Raw genomic sequence first — 19,498 nt, 5'->3', positions numbered from 1 at the left:
TTTGCTTGTTTGTATTGTTTTTGTTTCGTTGCTATGGCAACCAACATTGTTATTTTAAATGGGATGCATATATTTTCTTTGCACATTTTGATAGAGGATAAATCCCTCTATGCGATGAACATATCAAATCATATGGTTGTATAAGAAAAGAATTGAGAATAAACGCGTTTTCTGAAAATATTAAATCAGCAAATTACAACCAAAGTAGGTGTCGAAATAACGCTGTTGACAACTTTAAATGTCAAAAAAATGACAGATTCAACAATTATGAATAATTAATAATGTATGGGTACGATGACAAACATTTAATGTAATTTCGTCATTGGTAGCTGTCTTCGGCCGTTCACTTTTTATACATCATTAATATTTGGATTCTTAATTGCGCCATATTTGTGTGAACTGTCAATTTTTCAACATTTAACGCTGTCAACGGCGTTATTTCGGCGCCCACTTTGATTGTAATTTGCTGATTTAATATTTTCAGATAATGCATTTTTTAAGTACGAAGGCTTTCACGGCCGGTGTGAATTAAACTAAGATTAGAACTACAACTAGAACTAACACTCGAAAAACTAGAAATCCACAGGAATTCCAGCAGAACAGCAGAAAGGTTTGTTTGTGCAGGCGCCGGTACCACCAAGAATCTACGGACTACCGAAGATTCACAAACCAGACGTCCCCCTCCGCCCTATCGTCAGCGCCATCAACTCCCCAACATACCAGCTGGCTAAACATCTTGCAAAGATTCTGTCCCCCTTTACAGGTAACACGGAATCGTATGTCAGGGATTCTACACATTTTGTGGAATCGGTAAAAGGTGTAAAGCTGGATGCTGGGGATATGTTGGTAAGTTTCGATGTGGAATCCCTTTTTACTAGGGTACCAGTTAAGGATGCTGTAGAGGGTCTTCGCCGAAAACTCATTCCGGAGGGTTTACCAGGATACGTGCCAGATCTGGTGGAGTATTGCTTATCGTCGACGTATTTCAGCTGGAAAGGAGAATTTTACGAGCAGTTCGAAGGGGCAGCCATGGGATCTCCACTATCGCCAGTTATAGCTAATTTCTACATGGAATTATTCGAAGAAGACGCTTTGAAGAAGAGCCAGTGGAAACCAAAACTATGGCTCCGATATGTGGATGACACGTTTGTGATATGGCAACATGGTCAAAAACGGCTCCAAGAGTTCTTGGATCACTTGAACTCTCAACATCCTATGATTAAGTTCACCATGGAAACAGAAACTGCCAAAAAACTACCTTTCCTAGATGTGTTGGTCACCAGGACGACAAATGGAGATATAGAACTTGGTGTATACCGAAAGAAGACCCATACCAACAGGTATTTACAGGCATGTTCACATCATCATCCCCAACAGAAGAGGTCCATGATCCGTACATTATTTCAGCGAGCAGCGAGACTATGTGAAGGAGAGAACTTGAAGAAGGAGCAACACTTTCTACGAGGCGTGCTGCAGAAGAATGGATACACTTCGAGGGACACCAACCAGGCCATCAAGCAGCGAAAACAGAAAGAGGACACGGTAAGTACAAAACCACTTGGATTTATCTGTCTTCCCTATGTTTCAGGTGTAACGGAACGAATTGCTAGGCACCTCAAGAAGAACGACATCGTAGTGCGGTACGGCACGGTCAGCAAAATTCGGAACACACTCCCGATTCGCAAGGACAAACTAACTCCATTAAAAGGAGCGGGAGTCTATCGACTATCGTGTAGTTGTGGGAAGGTTTATGTTGGCCAAACTGGGCGCAACGTCGAGTGCCGCATCAAGAAGCATGAGAGGGATGTAAGGCTGAAGAAGATCCAGCAGTCGGCAGTTGCGGAACATTGCCATGCAGAGGGGCACCGAATAAACTTCGAACAAACAAAGGTGCTGGCTAGGGACAACAGATACTACCAAAGACTGACAAGAGAAGCCATAGAGATTCACCGACATAAAAATAACGTCAACAGAGAGGATGGCTGGGAGCTTAGCAGAACATGGAAGATGGTGGTGAACACGAAGACCTCTTCCCGCCTCACACCGGCCGCGACGCAATTAGTTATTAATCAGTTTGTAATAGCGTTAACTGATTATTAATTAGTTTTTCCGACTTATATATAGTTACCGATTTTTTGATTTCGTCACTTTGAACCAGTTTCTGAAGAAGGTTGCAACATGGCATCCGAAACGTCAAACCTTTTATTAAAAGACCCGAAAGTTTCTAGTTTTAGTTCTAATCTTAGTTTAATGCATTTTTTCTTGATTTTTTTTCATGCAACCATATGATTGATATGTTCACTGCCCATTTAAAATAATAATGTTGGTTGCCATAACAACAAAACAAAAAACATTTTATTTGAAACATTTTTCTTTAAAATCACAAATGGCGAAATTATTGGCTATATTCCAGATATTTGACACACCCTGTATATCCGGCGATAGATATCTCATGGTAATAAACACATGATGGTTCAATGACAATATAAGGACAGACCTAGCTTTAATTTAACCTCAAAAAGTTTAATTTCTTAATCTCGAATAGTTTTGGAGAAAGAAACATTTCTTTTAAAAAGCGTTCAAAATTGATCATTTTTATTACTAGCAAATAAAGTCGTTCACGGTAAAATCTTAAAACAAAGCTAAACCTAACCGCGAATGTTATTGTATAACCTCAAAAAGTTTCATATCTTCGTCGCGAATAGTATTGAAGATTTTTTTTTCTTTCCAACCTCAATTTTAGCTCAATAACTACCCAATACGACTTTTAAAGATTTTTATTAAAAGAATTCTTCACCATGGAAACTTAAAATTTGGTACATTCTTTTATTACCTCAAAAAATTTTATTTCTAAATCTTGAAACGTTTGGAAGAAAAATTTTTTTTCTTTAACCTAATTTTTCAAAAACGTCCAACTTTAATTGGTTGCTTTCAAATTTTTTCTCAAAGAAATCGTTCATTCTGAAAACTTCGAATTTGTTATTACCTAACTTGAAGTATTATTTTATTACCTAAAAACGTTCCGTTTCTCAACCTTAAATAGTTTCGAAGACAGAGACCTCCTTATTATCCTTAATTAAATCAATTATCTAATGAAATGTAATCGAATAATCCAATTATAAAAAACCGAATAAATAGAAAAGCTTAGTTTAAATTAGTCGTTTAACAGTTAAACAACTAAATCGTTTTAATTTCCTCACTGTCGTCGTCTACTTTCTCACAACCTAGTTCTCTAGCGACTAACCAAATTCGCAGCATTGTTAGAAAATTAGATAACAACTAATTACGTTAATTCACTAATCAGCATGCACACCGCTAAAATATTTCGAAACTGTCCAAAGGAACCCGATATAATCAGTCGCCCCCGCTGTCGTAGTGTTAATTTGTCAAAGGATTTGTTAACGTAATTATCACGTTGCGTAAACTTCCACTCCTATTTTGAGCCTTTACTTCACCTCGATTTCGCGCCTATTTCCGACGGATTAAAACGTTGTTTGGGCGGAAGTAATGGAAAATTTTTTACGACGAACGATGTATCGATTCGTTTCGATCTGGGACCGAATTAAAAACCGCTCGCAGGTAAAAATCGCTTCATTAACCCGAAGCGAACACGGACACGCTTTGGTGTTATTGCCGCGTTTACGAGACGCGCGCTTTCGACGTTCTGCCGGAACACGCCTTCGGCACGAAATCCGGAAATTAGAGAACGCGCACGGGGCAATAAAAAAAGCTCTGGACATGTTGTAGTACGAGAGACGAACGCTTTACCAACACGTGTTCGATTCTCTCGATGTGTTACGGTTCTCGCCTTTTATCCATTATTCGGAAACAACTCGATATTTGAAATGCTGATTTAATGCTTAAACTATTTTCGATTAAAATGTTTTCATGAGGTTCCAATACTTCAAAAGGACGTACTTTTTTCATGGCAAAGAGAGAATAGTAATACTTTGACACACCATACAGTGTGTTAATTAATTATCGTACCTGACGGCATCATTGCAAGTATGCAACCAACATCACAGTGCAATACGCATCATACGCAAATCGCGTATTGCAATAAAAATACTGTGATATTGGTTGCATACTTGCAATGATGACGTCATTACGAACATTAATAGATAAAACAATGAAAATAGGCAAGGCCTTTGATGCAGTACCAAAAGAAGAAATATTGAATGCCTTACTAGCGTTACATATAAATAAAAAATTACCAAGAGCAATTAAAAGTGTATATAGTAAGGTAAAAGGGTGCTTCAGGCTAAATGGAGAAATGTCCGAAAACTAACAACAATCCAAGAACAGGAGAAGACCACGGAGGCCATATCCATTAATGAGGTTCAAGACGCAATTTCACGCTTAAAAACGGGAAGGCGCCATTGATTGATGGCATACCAGCGGAAGTCCTGAAGGCTGGAGGTGAGGAGTTGGCAAGGAAAATTTATACACTGCAACTGAGGGTGTGGGAAGAAGAAACCTTGCTTGAGCAATATAGATAGGCGGTAATATACCCTATATACAAGCTTGCATGTCGAAACTATAAACTGTTCACACATATCCTGAAGCAAAGACTGCAACCTTTTGCCGAAAACATCATAGGCGAGTACCAAGCAGGATTTAGAAAGGGATAATTCACCATAGACCAAATATTTACCGTTAAGCAAATACTAAATAAAGCCTGGAAATATGATGTCGACGTGCATAATATATTTGTGGACTTTAGGCAGGCTTACGACTCCTTTGATAGACAACAGCTGTTCAAGATCATGGAACACTTTGAAATCCCAGCAAGATTGAAACGTCTTGTTCAAGCACCAGAGCGTGTCTCGCAGGATTTGAAGCAGGGAGATGGGCTGACCCCGCCCGTGTTAACCTGGTGCTGGAATATGTAATAAGGAAAATGAAGTTGGGGAGGACTCCATTTTGACAGGATGGCTGAACTAGAAAGAGACACTAAGCGCGACAGTATGGAATGCTGAAGGATGGCGCTGAAGCGGTGTGGTTTAGGATCAACACTGAGAAGACAAAGTTACTGCTACAGACGAGGAGAAGCATCAATATTGAGACAGCGACAAATGACAACAGGAGCGGTACCTCACTTTATATGCCTCACCTTGGTGTAGAATTATCTGAGCTGGGTACGGAGGAAGGAGAAGTCAGAATTAGATCAATCCTGGCCAATAGCGCGTATTCTGCATTGACCTCAATATTCAAATCTAGGGATAAACACCAAGAAACGAAACTGCGTATATATGTATATATGAGAGAAGGATCTTGAGGAGAATGTTTGGGCAAGTTCGTGAGGAAGATGGATAGAGATCAAGAAACAACCGCGAGTTGTATAAGGTTTATAAAGCACAGTTCCTCAGACTCCAACGCCTAAGATGGGCTGGCCACGTGATCAGAATGGGAGAAGAGAGTTCCAGCACGACTGATCGGTAGAAAAATGCAGGAAGTGAGATAATGATAAGTGGGGAAAGACTGGAAATTTTTGATAAATTTGAATACTTGGGCACTATTATACTTGAGAATGGAGCAATAGATAGAGATATATAAAATAGAATACAAAAAGCAAGTAATGTATATTACCAAATGCATAACACAATTGTGGGTAAGAAGGAAGTAAGAACAAATACAAAATTAAGAATTTATAAAACTATAAAATATATACACCGACCTTTACATATAGAGCTGAAACATGGCTGAAATACAAATCAAAAATAACAGCAGCTAAAATGATGTTTTTAAGAAACTTTGCGTGGAAAACAAGAATGGATCGAAATAGAAACAAAACTATAAGAGACGATTAGTGAAATAGAAAACAAACAGCTGAGCTGGTATGGAGAGCTAGTCAGAATGTCAGAAGAGAGAATTCCCAGAAGAGTAATGGAAATGGGAATTGTTAGAAAACGATGAAGAGGCATGTCAAGGATAAAATGGGAGGATGGAGTGGAGGAGGTAGTGCGCAAGAGCGGAGGAAGTGTGCACGAAGTGTGCACGAAGTGCAGAATATGGCAAGGAACAGATGCAGTTTTAGAAGATGGATAGAGGCTCCCAACAACATCCCAACGTTGTAATAGGATAAATATACAGGTTGTCCATTATGTATGGAATATTGTATATATCTTGGTAAGTATCAACTTTATAAAAAAATATTTTATACAAAACTTGTTTGATATGTTATTTGCCATAATAAGACAGCATTCAATTGTTTTTATTTCAGAAAACAAATGAGCAACGAATCTTTCGTTAGGCTCATTTGATAGAGATTTCTTTCTCTTTACGATGACGTAAAATTTTAATACCCTTATATCAGAAAATTTTTGAAAAACATGTAAAAATTGTTTATTAAGAAAATTTAACTACGTCAAGTACCTCGAATTACTGGAGATGTACACTAATTTTTCGTTTAGTTGCTTTATTTTATATGTAAATTTAATTTACGGTAATAATTCGAGGTACTTGACGATCTGACTATATTGCATACATAATGGGCACCCTGTATATTATGAAAATTTGAAATTTGCAAAACCGTTCATCTTGGAATTTTTAAATCTGGTACAACCTCAAAGATTTGGAGAAAAAAATTTTTATCTGTAACCTTTTTTGTTGAAAACATCTTAAATGTGTCTAGACTTTTTAGAGGGTCTACTTTGAAAAATGTAGATAAATTTAGGTTCTCAATTTGATTCAATACATCACGATGCCCTGCGAAGAGGTCGCGGGGTATAGTTTATGAATCATTGGCTTAAATTTCAATAAATTAGTATTTATTGGAAAATGATTAAAAAAAACTAAAGTTACTAGATCATCAAAAAGATTATAAATGCGATGAGGATTAAATTGAGTGTTATAGATAGGAAATTTCATGGCACGTGTGATTTTATGAATGCCCTAATGTAATCAAGCGTACCTTTACTGTGTACGAACGGATCGGGCGATCGAATCGCGGCCGAAATTAGAATTAATCAGCATTAACGGGCGGCTGCAGCAATTCACCCTAAATACCCCCTCGGGCAGATAATGGCGAACTAATACAAAGTCGTAAAACGGAACGAGCCGAAATTAAGCAACGATTACATAAGCCCGGAGCCATTTAGCGCGCTATTCGACTGTTTATAGCCGAAGGATAAGTAAAATTAAATTTAAGCGCGCGGTTTTTGCCTCCCGCAATCCACCGAAGTAATTAAAACATATTAGCGAGCGTTAGAGCGTGAATGAGGTATATTGCCAAGGTTGATGTTTCTTTTTAGATTATATCATAACGGGGACACGTTCAAGGTAGATCCAGTCAATTAACACCAAAGGGGTAGTAATGACAAACAAGCGGCGGTACAAATTGTGTATGCAAAACCGGATGTACCCTAGGGATCGTTCGATGGCGCGGTAGTTAGCCAGGATGCAGAGATCAAAGGGTGAAATTCTGGAGAAACTGCGGATCGTACCAATTTGTGCTAGCCATAACTGCAGCGGAACAAGTTCTCGAACTACTGGTTCGTCCCAGACTTCAATCGCGCGTAATGCCATTAACGGCCACCCTCTGCCTCCCGAATTGTTGACGCAAACACCTACATTTCATATCGATGTTTGCCTTTGAATCAATTAGACGCGGCGATGCTCGGTTAGCTTTGAACCAAACTTTATTGGGTTTCAAAGTTATTTCGAATATTAATTCTAGGAATTCAAGCAATGTTAAATTGCGTTAACCGCGAGTGCGGGAAGTTAGCCCATTTTATGATTTTTAAATTTAGATTAATTCTAGATTATTCTAGAACAACAATGAAAACGCTACATTGTTCCAAAGCGGCAAATAGAAAAAATAAAAACTTGGCATTATTAGAAAAATCAGATTTTCTTAGTTGTTCTGGGTTGTTCTAGTTGTTCTAGTTATTGTTCTAGAAAATCAAAATTATGGGATACCATAAGGGATACCATAATGGGATACCATAAGGTGCTGTGACCATAGTTTTTCTATTTTCAATTCCATATTACAAATATATACTTATTATACCTAAAGCAATCTGGAACAGCTATTATTTTCACTAGAACAACTCTATAAAGGACACTTTACTCTTTGAAAATTAAAGTTTTTGGAAGTTTCAGTCAGTCATTCTTGAGTCAGCAGTTTCAGGAGACTGGCCAACATGTTAGAAGAGCTGGACAAGGTCGAAATCGAAAAACTACTCAAAATCAAGACCGATTTCTTGTCCTTTCCTGTCTACGTACGCGTACTGCCACAGCACGAGACCTCCCAAACGACCTAAGATGAGCACATGGAATAGAAATTTCTGATCAAACTGTTAGAAACAGATTAAAAGAAGCTAATTTGAAACCTAGAAGACGCAGCATCACAAAGCAGCGCGAATGAGATTTGCACTGGATCACAGAGATTGGCAACTTCGTCACTGGACTGTTTACAGATGAGTCCAGATTTCGTTTAACTCGAGTATGTGTATATAGACATCCTGGTGAACGCTACGCAGCCGCTACTATACAGGAAGTGAATAGATTTGGTCGGGGATCTGTTATGATTTGGGCTGGAATCAGTATAGACTACAGATTTTGTTGTTGTTCCTGCCATGAATTACATCGAAAACATCTTGGAGGACCATGTGGTGCCTGCTTCATATGGGGTAGGTCAAAATTTGTCAAAACATTGTAGTGCATGACAATGCAAAGCCACATACCGCCGGTATCACAAGAATGGTCGGCGTTAAGTCCGGAGTTGAATCCTATTGAACACGTCCTATTCAATTGAGATAGCAAAATAGCACTAGCTAACCGTGGCAACCAACAGTTTCAGATATCAAAAATTAATCATTGTCTAAATAAAGTATCTGAAACAACTGGTTGCCATAGTGTTGATTAAGGGTGATGGTACCCTAAATTTTGACAAATTTTTTTAACCTTTTGGCGGATTTAATACATTACTACTTCATTTCATGTAGAATTTAATTCTAAAACTTTTCTTACTCTTATTATTTTTTAAAAAACTTTGTCGTTTTCACAAAAACTTAAATAACTAAAGACACGTATTTCGTAATGTTACTTAAAATAAGAGAAAATTTAGTAGTCGGCTATGAAATTGTAAGTCAAACTCGACAAATAGATTATAAAGTTATTTGACGACAAGGTTTTCTCCATCTTTTCTCCATCACCTTCCATTCTTGAGTTATGATCGATTTTAACACCAAAAGTACCCAATTTTGACATTTTGGGGATTTTCTCTTTATCACCTGAAAATCATTACATCTAAACTAAATTTGTTTATGGATGACGTCTTCCTAGTTGACAATAAACAACTTATTCCTAAAAAACTTTTCTCCATCACCTTTCATCCTTGAGTTATGATCAATTTTAATACCAAAAGTACTCAATTTTGATATTTCGATGATTTTCTCTTTTTATCATTAGAAAATCATTATAACTAAACCAAATCTGTTTATGAGTAATGTCCTTTTAGTTCATAATAAACAATTTATTTCAAATAAACTTTTCTCCATCACCTTTAATTTTTGAGTTATGATCTATTTTAATACCAAAAGTACTCAATTTTAACATTTTGGTGATTTGTTCTTTATTACTAGAAAATCATTATACCTAAACTAAATTTGTTTATGGATTATGTTTTTTTAGTTCATAATAAACAATTTATTCCTAAAAAACTTTTCTCCATCACCTTTCATCCTTGAGTTGTGATCAATTTTAATACCAAAAATACTCAATTTTGATAATTCGATGATTTTCTCTTTTTATCATTAGAAAATCATTATAACTAAACCAAATCTATTTATGAGTATTGTCCTTTTAGTTCATAATAAAAAATTTATTTCCAATAAACTTTTCTCCATCATCTTTAATTTTTGAGTTATGATCTATTTTAATACCAAAAGTACTCAATTTTGGCATTTTGGTGATTTTTTCTTTATCACTAGAAAATCATTATAACTAAACAAAATCTGTTTATGGATGATGTCTTTTTAGTTCATAATAAACAATTTATTTCAAATAAACTTATCTCCATCACAATTAATTTTTGAGTAATGATTGATTTTGATAACAAAAGTACTCAATTGTGACATTATGGGGATTTTCTCTTTATCACTAGAAAATCATTACATCTAAACAAAATCTGTTTATCAATAATATTTTTTTGGTTCATAATAAACAATTTATTCCTAAAAAACTTTTCGTCATCACCTTTCATTCTTGAGTTATGATCGATTTTAAAACCAAAAGTACTTAATTTTGACATTATGGGGATTTTCTCTTTATCACTAGAAAATCATTACATCTAAACAAAATCTGTTTATCAATAATATCTTTTTAGTTCATAATAAACAATTTATTCCTAAAAAACTTTTCGTCATCACCTTTCATTCTTGAGTTATGATCAATTTTAAAACCAAAAGTACTTAATATTGAGATTTTGGGGATTTTCTCTTTATCACTAGAAAATTATTATGCCTAAACTAAATTTGTTTATGGATGATGTCTTTTTAGTTCATAATAAACAGTTTATTCCTCAAATTACGTACAATTTCACAGCCGACTACTGAATTTTCGATGATTTTAACTAGCATTAACAAGATACGCGACTTTAGTTTTTTGAGTTTTTTATGAAAACGACAATGCTTTTTAAAAAATAGTAAGAGTAAAAAAAGTTTTAGAATTAAATTCCACATGAAATGAGGTAATAATGTATTAAATCCACAAAAAGGTTAAAAAAATCTACCAAAATTTAGGGAACCATCACCCTTAATCAACTTGCTACCAATTAATACCCTCGGTACACTCATAACGTATACCAAATTTGGTTTTTCTAGCTTAATGTATTACGAAGATATTCAATGTTTTAAAAATTTAAGATCCAACTTTGAAAGCCTATAACTCCTCAGAGGTACAACTTGGTATAGAGATAAGTTGCGTTAAATCATCTTAATTTATTGTCCTCTACATATCCCTGCTTTGTGTCGGTTCTTATGTGAATCACCCTGTATAATGTATAATACAAATATTTGTATTATTTATTTGTTGATTTATAATTTTTCTTTTTAGGTACTTTAGGTTTTTTTAGGTCTGTATTTTTAGGAAGATATGATTTTGCAAAATTAATGTCCGTGTAACCAGAAAAACTTTTTTTCCCTAATGTAAAGTTTTTCCTTAAAACAATTTGAATCAGCAAAGTTTGAGATATTTTAGATCGTTATATGTTTTTTAATTGTTATTGTGTAATTTAAAACCGCTGATGCAAGAATTACTGACTGAAACTTCCAAAAACTTTAATTTTCAAAGAGTAAAGTGTCCTTTATACAGTTGTTCTAGTGAAAATAATAGCTGGTTCCAGATTGCTTTAGGTATAATAAGTATGTATTTGTGAATTGAAAATAGAAAAACTATGGTCACAGCAATCAACTAGACATTTTGGCAGCTAAACCTATTTTTAGTTATAACTTCGTAATGCTGTATCCCATAATTTTGGTTTTCTAGAACAATAACTAGAACAACAAAGAAAATCTGATTTTTCCAAAAATGAGGGGGCTAGTTCGATTTTTCTCACCGAGGTTTTATTTTTTTCTATTTGCCGCTTTGGAACAATGTAGAACAACTCTAGAACAATCTAGAACAACAACGAAAAATTTAAAAATCAAAAATTGGGGTGCTAATTTCCCGCACTCGTTAAACACTGTTAAAAAGAAAATCTTTGACGTAACTTGAAGGAGATGTGCACGTGCGTGACGAATTATAGTATGTTTTATGTGAAAAGTTCAACAGGGCCATTGTGTCGGACCGTACGTGATCGCCGTTTTTGGTCTCTCGTGTTCGGTTTTAGCAAGAGAGGAGACTCGTAAATCTTTTCACCTTTTTCTTCGAGTTTCTTTACTCTGGGAATAATTCACGGGACCACACGGTTGCGTAAGTTCGGAATCGAGTGATTTACCGGTACAAGTCGAAAACAATAAGACCGTCAAAGCAATATTTATTGTAATCTATTTAGGTTTACTTACCTAAAAACAAACTGATCTAAGCAAAACACTGAATCATACTGCAACATTTACAGCTACTCAAACAATAATTATTCTAGTTAACGTTACATTTGAGAGAAAAAAATTATTAACTGTTAACATTAGAATGTATTTAGTAGTGTTAGATTAATAATTAATTCATTTGAGCGGTTATATTGATTGTAATTGAATTGCATGGTTGGTTTATCAAATTTATAAGTCAATGATGAACGCATCATTAATAATAACAAATAATTTTAATTGGGCCAAACTCCCGTAAACATGTAGCTATAAATGATCATCAAAACATTATTTCGCGGTCATTTGTTTTTAGTGGTTAACGAGGTTCGGTCCTCTAATTAAATCGAAGATAATTGTTTCAGCTTAACAATTATGTTGCAAAACCGTTACTCGTTATCAGAATAAACAGCAAAATTTGTATCTAGTTTATATCGTTAGATTTTAGAGCTGTTTCGCAGTTTTCTTTGTCGAGCTTGGGGATTCATTAAAGTTTCTAAACTGCACAACGTTCGATGTTATTGTTGACCGAAAGTAGGCTCTGGGAAACCGCCGTGTCGAAATGTTATATAAATACTCGTATAAATATAACAGCGGGTTACTTTACGAGAAAGTTTATAACGCATTCGTTTAATAATATAATTTTTAATAATAATATATTTGCGGTTAAGAATTATAATTTGATTAGGTTTAAATCACTTTCTCGATTTAAAACGTGAAAGCGAATTAGATTTCTTCGTTTATAAAGTCTCATTAGGAATTAACCATGATGTGTAATGTACTCATGACTATTCAATTTAAACTTTCTGCATAATTTTTGAATAAATAAATTTAGTTTTACAAGTCGGTCATTTCGTAGACATTATTTACAGAAAGACGACAGCTGTTCAAGCAATTTGACAAGGGTAATCATGTTAATACCGGCGTTCCTCATCAAACTCATTAAGATTATGACACATCGACCCTTCTCCGCCGCCTTCACTAACATTCGGTACCCCGTTGGGGGAACCATCTGGAACGTTAATTTTTTTTTCGCCGGTTCATCGATTATCAATTTTTCCATTTCACCCAACGAAAATAATCTTGGAAACAAAGCTTAACGCGACCGTAAATTTCGGTTGAACACGTCAGATTAACTCGGGCTTTATTAGCATTAAATTTCGCACGCCGAGCGCCGCTCTGGCAGCATTCCTAAAATATTAAAGTCCGTAAAATTGCCGTCGTCGTCTGTGGGAAAACTCTACTCCACCACCCTCCCCGTTCGAGGTAATTTATAACGGGTCGTAGGTAATTTTAGGCAACGCGTCTTGTCTGCGACATAGCCAAGTCTACCGTGAAATAGTTGCGGTGTACACGTCGAGTTCAAGGAGTTTGTACTTGAAGTTTTCCAACGACAAAATCCTTAAGGTCTTTTAAATCCTATGTGATGTAGTATAAAAGATATTTTAATACTTAATCTTAAAAGACAGTAGATATACATATTTCAAGTATAAAATCCGATCATCTAGTTCAATTCTTTTCCATTACTTTTATATAAATTTTATCTTCAAAAATAACTAAAACCTTAAGGAACTCCAAATTCATTTTTAAGATGTCTTGCAAAATGTTCTATTGCATATTGTTCCCAATTGGGAACATATATCTTAAATATACATAGTAACGCCATCTTATGCATTTTCAACGAATTATGCGATACAGTTATGTACACATATAGTTATATCGTTAACCAGTTATGCGTTTATAGTTTTAATTAAGGTATGTTCACATGGTGAATGAATTGGCTCTCGTGCGTCATTGCTTAGCAACAACTATTGTCTACTATTGTATACATTACATTACATTACATTACATAGAATACATATCGGGTAGGCGGACCAACCAACCTTGCACCGCGACCCTAAGGATCTATTGTACCCCGATAGATATCGTTATCAAATTTCATCGTGCAGTCCAATGCTCTTAACGAACATTAATACCTTGCTCGGCGAAAGGTCATTCAGATCTTTTGAGGAAATAAACTGCGACCCAAAAATCGAGAATCTGATACGATTAACGGCAGGGCAGTGGCATAAAACATGCTCAACCGTCTCTGCTTCCTCCGCACATAGTCGGCATTCAACATCGTCGGCTAAACCCAACAAGTTGAGGTGTGCTTTTAATCGGCAGTGCCCAGTAAAAACACCCATTAGAATTTTTATGCTACTACGGGCAAGTCCTAAAATATTCCCGGGTCTCATTCCAGGAGAACTGGTCCACAGTAGGCGAAGTCTCTCTTCAGCCCACAGTCGAATCCTATATTTGGCCATCGCAAATGATACACCAACTGCTGGTTCCGGTCCCACAAACGCTTCAGCGCTGCTATCTCGTGCTAGCTTATCTGCCGCTTCATTGCCAGCAACCCCAGAGTGACCCGGGACCCAGATCAGAGAGACTCTGTTATCACAACTCAGTGTGTTTAATGTTCTCTTACAATCAAATGGAGAGCGGCTTGACTGTCTGAGAAAATTCGTACTGTCATGTTCTTCACCCCTCTTTCAAGAAGGATTTTTAGCACCCATGTCAATAGCAAATACTTCCGCCTGGAATACAGTACAGTACGTACCCAGGCTGTAGGCTTGCTTAATTCGAGGTGTCTGGCAGTATACTCCTGCTCCTACCCCTTCAGGCGTTTTTGATCCATCTGTGTACAAGCAAATGTCTGCCCGAACCAGATAATTTTCATTTTCGATCCAGGACTGCCACTCAGGCAGTACAATCTGGTATCGAGCATTAATCACTGATAGTGATACCGCCAAATCTGACGGCATTGATAGCACAGTATCAGTGCTTATAATGTCTTCCGCAGCCCATTGGTAGGACATGTCAGAACAGTTTTGAGCATATTGCTTAAATCTGTATTGTATAAGAGCCAATTCGTTCAACGTGTGAGCATACATTACAATCATCTACCTTGATTTTAATGTTAATTTTGGAAATCTGTAGTTTTCATTATTATACATTATTGGGAACAAAAAACAAATTTCTTTGTTTGAAAATAAATGTTTGCTAATATTGTTGTGTTTACTAATACTCAACTATATTAACCATAATAAACCAGAAAAACATTTTTTTTTGTAAAATTTAATAAATCGTGGAGTAGAGGGTTAATTACAACAATAATGGTATTGAAAGAAATAGTAAAGACGATGGAGGGAGTTGGAGAGTGTTAGAGATGATAATTAAAGATATCAAGAACTATATTGATATATGATGGAGAAGATGTCCAGGAGAGTGTAGCTGAGATATGTTATGCATGGTATTAAAGTGTCATAAACAATGTTGGAGATAATGTAGACACTGTTGGCAAATAATGAAACACTAGTAGCATAGATAGATACCATAGAGGATGTTGGATGGTGTCAGGAACGATTTTGATGTCATTGTCGATATGCGAGCCAATAAGACGATATTGAGATATGTAAAGGGATGATAATTAGAGATATCAGAAACAATATTAATGGATGACGGAATATGTTGAGAGATCATCTTAAGAGATACTTTAGAATGTTGAGATATGTTAAATATGATGTTATGGACAATGTGGATATATCAAGGAGGGTATTCATGGATGTCATGGATAATTTTGATAGATATCATCGTTTCGAAATATCAGAAATAATGTTTAGTGATAATAAGATTTCAGAATCATTATACAGGGATGTAATATTGTGAAATATTAGACATAAGTTTAAAGTTATTAAAATCCATACTTAGCGAAATATGATTTCTACATATCTAAGACAGAATAATGTTCAGAGAGACGATATTGAAAGATCATATTAAGAGATGTCCAGATACTTTAGACTACGTTGAGATATGTTAAATATGATGTTAAAGGATGTTATGGACAATGTTGGGGGAGGTTGGAGATGATATTGGAAGATATGAGGGACATGTTGAGAGATTTCATAAGCGATTTTGAGAAATATATCGCAGATAATGCTTAGAGATACCAAAAATGCTGCTTAGGGATGCATCAAGAAGGGTATTCATAGATGTCATGGACAATTTTGATAGATATCATCGTTTCGAAACATCAGAAATAATGTTTAGTGATAATAAGACGTCAGAAACATTATAGATGGATGTAATTAGACGATATTGGAGAATATGATGAACGATATTGTGAGATATTAGACATATAACGTTTAAAGATATTAGAAACCATACTTAGCGAAATATGGTTTATGCATATCTAGGACGGAATAATATTGAGAGAGGTTCGAAACTATTTTGAAATATATGTAGAAAGATTTTGATGTCATTGCCGATATGGCATGATATAAGAGACGATATTGAAAGATCATGTTAAGTGATGGCCAGATACTTTACATTACGTTGAGATATGTTAAATATGATGTTTAAAGATGTTATGGACAATGATGGAAGATATCAGGGGCATGTTGAGAGATTTCGGAGATGATGCTGAAAGATGTCAAAAATGATGCTTAGAGATACCAGGAATCAATCTTAGAGGTATCAAGGAGGGTATTCATGGATGTCATGGACAATTTTGATAGATATCATCGTTTCGAAACATCAAAAATAAAGTTTAGTGATAATAAGATGTCAGAACCACTATAGATGGATGTAATACGATATTGGATGATATGATGAACGATATTGTGAGATATTAGACATAACGTTTAAAGTTATTAGAAACCATACTTAGCGAAGCATGATTTCTACATATCTAAGACAGAATAATGTTCAGAGAGAGTCGGAACTATTTTGAAACATATACAGGGTATGTCAAATGTCTGGAATATAGCCAATAACTTCGCCATTTATGGTTTTAAAGAGAAATGTTTCAAATACAAGTTTCTTTATTAATCATGGCGTATGTTTTGGCGATATTTGCTTGTTTGTATTGTTTTTTGCTTCGTTGCTATGGCAACCAACATTTAACATTTAAAGCTGTCAACGGCGCCTACTTTGATTGTAATTAGCTGATTTAAGACTTAAAAAAAAACGCATTTTTTCTCGATTTTTTTTCTTACTTACTTATGTTCTATCAAACTATGCAAGAAAAATATATACATCTCATTTAAAATAACAATGTTCGTTGCCATAGCAACGCAACAAAGAACAATCTAACCAAGCAAGTATTGTCAAAAAAAGCGCCACAATCAAGGACAGTAGAATCTAACAGGACTGCTACATTCATTGTTGTGACAACCTGCCCGCAAACTACGTCATACCATTTGCCACGCCCAACTCTATGCCTTTGCTGTGTATTTTTAGAGGTTATATCGTAGACGTATTCATATTATTTTTGAAGTTTTATTTTTTTAGACGTATTAATGTCTATCATGTAACCTCTAAATCTCAAAAAACACACAGCAAACGCATAGTACTCAATGACAGTTAACAGGGCGTGGCAAATAGTGACGTAGAGTGCGGGCAACCAACCCGTAGTGGGCTACAAAAATACAATGCATGTAGCAGTCCTGTTAGATTCTACTGTGCCACAATTAATAAAGAAACATTTCTCTTTAAAATCACAAATGGCGATGTTATTGGCTATATTCCAAACATTTGACACACCCTGTACATAGAAAGATTTTGATGTAATTGCCGATATGGGATGATATAAGAGACGATATTGAAGTATCATGTTAAGAAATGTCCAGATACTTTAGATTACGTTGAGATATGTTAAATATGAAGTTAAAGGATGTTATGGACAATGATGGAAGATATCAGGGGCATGTTGAGAGATTTCATAAGCAATGTTGAGAAATATCCGAGATGATGCTGAAGGATGATGCATCAAAAATGATGCTTAGAGATACCAGGAATGAAGCTTGGAGATATCAAGGAGGGTGTTCATAGATGTCATGGACAATTTTGATAGATATCATCGTTTCAAAACATCAAAAACAATGTTTAGTGATAATAAGATATTGATATTTGATATAAATTCACTTATCATAAAATAATTGAGGGAAACTAAAGTAGTAATTGATTTATGTTATCACTAGAGAAGACACTTCAACTCTCACTAAACATGACCTTACGCCACGAAACACTGTTGCTCTTGCCCCTCGCCAACAAACTAAAATCAAAGTATTACAGCATATTAACATAGAGAACCTTTAATATATAAACCTCGATCAGGGGCATGTTGAGAAATTTTATAAGCTATGTTGAGAAATATCGGAGATGAAGCGGAAAGATATCAAAAATGATGCTTAGAGATACCAGGAATGAAGCTTAGAGATATCAAGGAGAGTGTTCATGGGTGTCATGGATAATTTTGATAGATATCATCGTTGTCAGAAACACTATAGATGGATGTAATAGACGATATGATGAACGATATTGTGGGATGGCGAGGTTCGGAATTATTTTGAAATATATATACAAAATTTTTGATGTCATTGCTGATATAGGATGATATAAAATACGATATTGAAGGATCGTGTTAAGAGATGTCTAGATACTTAAGATTACGTTGAGATATGTTAAATATTAAGTTAATGGATGTTATGGACAATGTTGGAGGAGATCGGACATTATATTGAAAGATATCAGGGGCATATTGAGATATTTCATAAGCGATGTTGAAAAATATCGGAAATGATGCTGAATGATATCAAAAATGTTGCTTAGAGATATCTGGAATGAAGTTTAGGGATATAACACAAAGGAAGATGTTAAGGGAGGCAATTTTTAGTAGATCCTTCTCTGGGATCTAAAGGTGTGGTGAAGTAACTTATTTTTAGCTTCAAATCAAATCTTGCTTCCTCGATTCTTGTATTCTACTTAATTACGATATGTCATTTATAAGTTATGAAAGACCTATATCATCTTACATCCGCTATTTTGTATTCATTACCATTTATCATCGTTGTAACTAATACTAAGAAATGTTGCAATCGCTGGTTTAAACTAGTAATTGAATGCAGAGTTCATTTTGTTTCCTAGTAGAGAATTTGCATGTTCGTGCATGCATCGTGTCGACCCTTTGGTATCCCCCCGCAACCGATGCGGCGCGATAAATAAACGCGCGAGGGGCTCTTAAGGTGGCCCCGATTTCGGAATGCTTTTACGCGAACATGCAACTCGGCTAATCCGGAATGTCCTGATTTATGCCCGAAACCGGCTTCTCGTCCGGGAGTTTTTAATTCTAAAGTTAGCGGTACGTGGACGAGTTTCGTATTCTAGACGTTCAAAAACTACCTTTTTTACCTCTGCTTATTCTTAAAATTGTAATCTCTTCTAATCTTTAATTTTAGGTTTTTGTGACTAAAATTTCGTGTAAAAATTTGAACTTTTAGAAGGTTTTCTGGAGAAAAGCAAATTATGCGGTGCGGCAAAACTGTCAATCACCTAGCCTAATGAGACTCGTGCTGTAACTTCGGAATGGAGCCTGGGTCATGGTTTGACTCCGCTTTAAAATTAGACAGTTTAATTGAGTGCCGATGTTTAAA

The 19,498-nt window shown here is 35.4% G+C and overlaps 1 protein-coding gene across 3 annotated transcripts in view; it reads right to left on the bottom strand.

Moving 5' to 3' along the window:
- The window catches only part of LOC111416731 (uncharacterized), a 129,154-nt gene that overhangs the window by 79,435 nt on the left and 30,221 nt on the right, over window positions 1-19,498 (bottom strand). Inside the window, exon 1 of one of the 3 annotated variants that reach the window (XM_071199728.1) lies at window positions 12,009-12,045. The exons of the other annotated variants lie outside the window; for them this stretch is intronic. The gene's annotated coding sequence lies outside the window, so the exon portion shown is untranslated. Of the gene's footprint in view, window positions 1-12,008; window positions 12,046-19,498 lie in introns of those variants that run through there. 3 annotated transcript variants of the gene reach the window in all.

Source organism: Onthophagus taurus, chromosome 11, assembly GCF_036711975.1.
Source record: "Onthophagus taurus isolate NC chromosome 11, IU_Otau_3.0, whole genome shotgun sequence".
Classification (NCBI taxonomy): Eukaryota; Metazoa; Arthropoda; class Insecta; order Coleoptera; family Scarabaeidae; genus Onthophagus; species Onthophagus taurus.
This window is presented reverse-complemented; position numbering and strand designations above follow the sequence as displayed.